Raw genomic sequence first — 6000 nt, 5'->3', positions numbered from 1 at the left:
ATGTTTTCATAGCAATTCCTGCAAACCCACAGTTTTCAGGCTACGTGGACTTAGGCTGGCTGCAAGAGGGATTTCTCACTCCTGCCATCTCCCTGCAGCAAACCAAAGCTCCTGTTGAAGCCAGGACTGGCACAAAGCTGTGTCCCTTCTACCAGCATCTCTGCTGGGGGCAGCAGCAGCAACAGGGGTGGATCAGCTGGGAAAGGCTTTGCCTTCTGTGCAGAGCAAATGCACTGACATCAAAATGGTAGCACAGGGCCAGCCCTTAAACTGCAATCTGACTTCAGTCCTCTGCATTTATTTACAAAAAAATGGGCCTGAGTAGGTGCCGTTGGAGTGGTGGTGACCCAGCTATCTGGTCAAAGGCCTGCAGGGAGCCGGGAGATAGAGCAAGTTAACGTTTAACCCACAGGGACTGTAAACTAGCCCCGGGGCTGCTGAACCTTTGGAGTTTGATATGATGATTAGGGAATAACCGGAGTGACACGTCGCAAACTCTCCATAATCAAGGAGACCTTTTTCCCAGGCGGTGATCTCCAAAATTGCTCAGGTATGTGCCCACTCATCCTACCCCGAGGTTTGGGGTGCGGGGACAAGGTCCCCTGCAAAATGGGGTTTTGGCCGGGATGGGGAAGGAGCAGCTCCATCACATGCCTTCCCCCCCCCCCCCCCACCGTGCCCTACCATCAGGTTCATGCTTTGGGTTCTGCCTGACATCAGTGGGGCCAGACGGTGGGGCTGGGAACACCTTGCGGCTGGACCCATGCACAGGCTCAGCCCTGCTCTGCTTGTCTTGGTTTTTTGAAGAGCAAAGTAGGAGAGAAGGGCTCCTAGGGGGCCTCAGCATAGTTTCTGTGCAGTGGCAAGAAGCCTTTTCTACTGCTTTCCCACCACTGATTGCCGGTGGTTGCCAGAATAGTGAAGACAGACAAGGTGGAGGGAGGAGGAGGGCTTTTCCCTGTGATAATTCGGTCTCAATTTGTTAAAGCACAACTTTCTAGGGCTAATCATTAGAGACCTTTCCAGCCACCTTCTTATTCCTCCTTCTCTTTGCAAAAGGTTGGTCTCCATATCCAAGGCAATTGCTGCTCCTAAAAAAGTCCCAATTTCCCCTAATCTCTTCAAACTAGCAGGCTTTCTGCCCAAGACATAATGCTTCCCTTAAGCTATTTTCTCTGGGTGAAATAGGAGGCTCAGGTGGGAGCGGGCATGGGAGGAAGGCTGGCTTCAAAGCATCTGGCACATGATGCTGCAAAAGAACAGGGGGAAGGAGGCTGGGCTCAGCATCAGGTGCCCCTGAAGAAAGGGCTTTTGGGGGCGTGTTGTGTGCATTTAGTAACACAGCTGCAAAAGTCACGTGAGAGGAAAGGTATTTCAAAGAGGGGAGCCACTTCCCGAGCAAAAGAGGCTGAGCAAAAAATTTGACGCTTTATACATGAAATATTTTCCCAAGGCTCATGTGCTACAAAATGTGCAGCGCTTTTCCATTACTTCAGATTTATCCCACTTTCCTGCAAATGCCTATGAGTTCCTACTTTTTGTGGGACTACCTGAGCTGGAAAAACACCCTATGTTCTGGAAAGCAAAGTGACTAAAACCTCATGCTGCGTTGCTCAATCGGACTCTGTCCTGCAGTGTGTCCCACCCCAGCAAAGAGCTGGTGGCAGCTCATGAAGCTTAAAGTGTCTGTTTTTAGGAAGAATATGAAGAATGCTTTGTGTGTGTGTGTGAGAGAGAGAGACTAATATACATTGCTTGGAGCCTGGAGGGAGAAAAAAAACCCCAAAATCTTGAAAAGCAAGCTGGTAACTGAAAGATAAGAATTTCTCTAGGAACCACCTATTTGGGTTAGTAAGGGTAGAGAGTGAGTATACTTATCCAGTCTTTTCAAAAGCTGTTATTCTTCTGAAGGAGCGGTTGCACTGGGGGGCTACCGGTGCAAAACAGCCTCATTAAATATGTCCAAGTGGCTCAACACATTCAAACGTGAAGGTGTATTGATCCGTGCAGGATAAACATGGTTTCGTTATCTCATTCATGGAAACAGTAACCAGGTTTCCCCTAAAGGGCTGGAAAGGGGCAGGCTTAGGGTGCAAAAGCAGTGGGGGAAAAGAACAGGGTCTGGCCACAAATACCACCTTTCCTTCTCTCAACAAAATCCCAGCGCAGTAGACATCCCTTGAATAAGGAAACCAATTCTCCCTTTTCCAAGCAGTTAACCCAAAAGCAAAGTAAAATCCATGTGTTTTGGTTAAAAGCATCTGGATTCATCTTGCTCTTGGCTGGATGGAGCAAAACCATAAGATCTGCCTGCAGTAGCTGGCAAGGAAACCACATGTAGAAGTAGTTATGGAGAGGTTAAGCAGTCTTATAAGAAGTTTGTTGCTTGTTGATATGGGGTTTGCTAGGCATAAAAGTACCTTTTCTTGCCTTGACGGTTTAGAGCTTTAATAGAAACCAAAAATAAATGAGAGTATTCAATGGAGAGAGGAAGATCAAATGAAGAAATGCTCTTATTTAAGATAAAAGCAGTACCTACCTTTTCTAATGGTGCAAGGTTCTTGATTCTGTGACCATGATAACTTCGTAGTATTATTTAAAAATTGATCAAAGATAAGGATGAAATAGGAAATGTACCTGGGCAGTTTGCACCTCTGTAAGTCCTAATTTCACTATAAGTATCTGCATAAAATGCAACTCCCCCTCTGCTTTTTCTTTTTAGCCTAACGGTCATTATTAACAGCAAGTCATCTGAGGGTCAAAACCCTAAAAAGGATTAAAATCCAGAACAATTATTTCTATTAAGTGTGGTTGTTTCTTTTTTTTTAATACTAAAAATGCTGCCTTAATTTGCTGTAGTCATTCACACTTTCAAACAGCAGCGATGGAAGGGGAGTTTTCCCCCTGTGAGGGTGGATTTGCTAATTGACTAATGGCCCAGGCAACAAAGAAAGAGAGAAAGTAATCAAGTTTTGCCAGGTCCTGTGACAGCAGCTCTCCTCCCCTACACTTAATGATAAAATAATATAGCCCAGCACACAGGCACTGCTACAAGGACTGAGGCTGATGCCTGGAATGAGAGGAAAGTGGTGAAATCCCACCGGTTTCAGAAACAAAACATCCTACCTTGAATCTTATCCTGGAAATAGTCTGGATGCACTGATGGATATGGACTCCTGGGTAGCAGGGGTGAGAAGTATTCTGTCCAAAAAGGTGTATAGAAGTCCTCAGGCCAAGGAAGGTAGGGGAGAAGTGAGTAGAGAAGACGTACTTGGAAAATTGAGGGCTAGAAAGCTTGTTTTACTGTTTTTAGGATTTGTTGTGTTGTGATTTATACCTCTTTAAAAAGAGAGGTATGATTTCTGTTTTCATCCCAGGGAAACCCAACTGATGGAGGAAAGCTCTCTAGCAACAAGGCTTATAAATCAGTAGCTGTGAATGACTTTGGGCTGGTAATTAGTAGGAGGAACCTAATTTCTAAGGGTCGTGCTACAAAACTAGACCCAGGTGGTGCATTGGGTCACCCACGTGTGCATCCAAGCCTGAAGTGTGCAGCATTGTCCAGCCCCAGCCTCCAATGCTCCTCCTGAATCAGGAGTGGAGACTTGTGGAGTACTCAGGCTGGAGGTACCCTAGGTGGGGGTCTCCAGCTGGAACTTGCTTCCAGCAGGACCAACACCACTGCTGCAGCAGGCTGCTGAGGGCCATGCTCCAGGCATGTCAGGGCATCCCTGGGAATGGGGATTCTCTTCTGCTCACATGGGGGAGGGCTGTTCCCTTGGGGCTGGCTGAGCTTTCTTTGAAGGTGGTAGTGTGGAAGTTCTGGGTGCAGATTAAGGCCAGATCATCATTAACACACTCCAAGAGCACAGCAACCAATTTTTCTGGCATTTTCAAAAAGCTTATGGAAGTTCCCAGTGCCAGATTTTGTAGTGCCCTGTGATTAATACCTTGCGTGGCTCTGAATGCTCTTGCTCCCTCATTCCTAGCGGATTGCTTGAGCATATCGTGGAGTACACCAATACCTAGACATACTGGTCTAGAGCCTAAAAAATTTGCAGAATTCTTCACAAGAAGAGCACAGAAGAGCTTGCCTTATCTGATAAGGCAGAAGCCAAAGAGGGATATTGCTCCTGCTGTAAATGCATCTCAGCCAGGGAGATGTTCTATTCCCATCCAGCCCCAGCCCTGCAGCTTGTGCTTGCTGCTCAGTGTGAAACCATCACCTGGAGCGAGATGTTACTGGAAATTACTCCTCCCTGGCTAAGAGGTACAGAGACATATGGCATTTAAAGCTTTGTGTGCAAATGCATTCCAAGCAGCAGTCACTGAGACACCCAGGCCGTAGAGAGGTACAGAATGAAATAGTACTACTTGGGGCAGGGGTAGTACAAAATAAGGTTCTTACACTACTCATCTGTCTAGGTTGTGGCTGGGGACAGACTGGAAACCTCAGTCACTATGGAAATCTGCCGAGGTTTGTCTGGCTGCAGTCCAGCTGCTTTCCCGGCATGGAGAGGAGACGCTGCTGGCACAGGACGACGTGTCTGCTGGCTGCAGGCAGCCTGTTGCCTGTCTCTGTGCTCCAACACCCAGGGCAGTCTCCCTGTTGGGAAGCAGGTCACTGCAGCACTGAGATACCTGATAGAGAAGAAAAAAAATTACGAAATCCAAGGCAGTGAATATTAGAGATATCTGCATAGTACAGCCATCCCTTTTTGTACCCACACTTGCCCCAGCCTTCAGGCACATAAGGATGGGCTCAAGTCCAGATACAAGGGCTAACAGAGACTCATGGAGCACTGTGCAGATTTGTGCTAAGTATTCCAATTTGATTGCTCAAACCCCTGATGAAACCAGGATGCAGCAAAAGCAAAATACAAGGGGCCAAATTTGCAGTACGGCAGAGCTTTCCTTTATAGGGTGTGTATAGGCTGTCTCTGCCCAGGAAGGTGAGGATGCAAAACCAATTTGGATTTTAATTGGGTTTTTTGAATGACTGTTTTTTCCTTGTTAAGCATCCATCTCATATTTGCAAAGTAGTGTGCTAATCCTGCCCCATGCCGTGCTGAACCCCAGCTCCGGAAGAGTTGGTGAGCACAGGAACCACAAGCATCAATAAGGATTTGCTGCCACCCTCTAGCAAGGGCAAAACAAAACAATAATTGGGCAGAAAACATTAATTTTGGAATTAAGAGACAGAAGAGAGCTATCATATTGGACAGTCCATCTCCCAGCCCCTGTACGTTGGTAGTAATTAAAACCCTGGAGAACCAGGGAGCTCAGGAGAAAAAACAAACAACCGTCAAAATCAGAAAAGTCTCACAAACCTCAACAATAAATAGCTGCAAAATGCGGCATTACAGGGATGTCTCTATTCTCAAGTATGTAAGCTGTGGTCTCTGGAGCTCAGTGTGGGAGAGCCTGAGTGACACAAAGCTGAGATCCTCCAAACACCTGGGCTCATGCCCCATTTTTGGCACTGAGAATAACCCATCTATTTAAATTAGAAGCACCTGTTTATGTCTTCCAGGATACAAAGATGTAGGAGCATAGAGCAAGTAATGCCCACAGACAGAATGGCCAGCCTCAAACCTTAGCTCTTCCATCAATAAACCCCCAAAATGACAAGTGCTAATAAAAGGTTTTGGTGCTAAACAGCCAGTTATTTCCAGAGCATCATATCATACCCAGAAAGTCTGCTGTAGCTGGATAGGTTGCACTTCTTTATCTGCATTTCTTTACTTGCAATCCTCATGTGCCAAGAGACCTGCGGTACAGGGGAATTGTTTAGGGTCCTCTCCCCAAAATTTGGAATTAGCTCAGGGTGTAGCCACACCAATCCATCCTTCTTGCATGTTTCTGTCACCCCACCTCTGCTCCTCCAGATTTCCCTTCTCCCCTACTCAGCATCCCCACCACCATCCCATGCCCTTCCCCACCCCTCTGCCATGGGACCCCCTGTCCCCCTCAGCCCCATTATACCCACCCTGGCCCCTT

The 6000-nt window shown here is 46.9% G+C and overlaps 1 protein-coding gene across 3 annotated transcripts in view; it reads left to right on the top strand.

Annotated features, from left to right (window-relative positions):
- Positions 1-442: 442 nt before the first annotated feature.
- A1CF (APOBEC1 complementation factor) overlaps positions 443-6000 on the top strand; it is a 30597-nt gene continuing 25039 nt past the window's right edge. For 2 of the 3 annotated variants that reach the window (XM_056352343.1, XM_056352342.1), the window contains exon 1: positions 443-550. The gene's annotated coding sequence lies outside the window, so the exon portion shown is untranslated. The remainder of the gene's footprint in view (positions 551-6000) is intronic. The other variant, XM_056352344.1, reaches the window with a different exon arrangement.

Source organism: Falco biarmicus, chromosome 9 (genome assembly GCF_023638135.1).
Source record: "Falco biarmicus isolate bFalBia1 chromosome 9, bFalBia1.pri, whole genome shotgun sequence".
Lineage (NCBI taxonomy): Eukaryota > Metazoa > Chordata > Aves > Falconiformes > Falconidae > Falco > Falco biarmicus.
The sequence above is the reverse complement of the archived record's forward strand: the minus strand, read 5'-3'. Positions and strand labels throughout refer to the sequence as shown.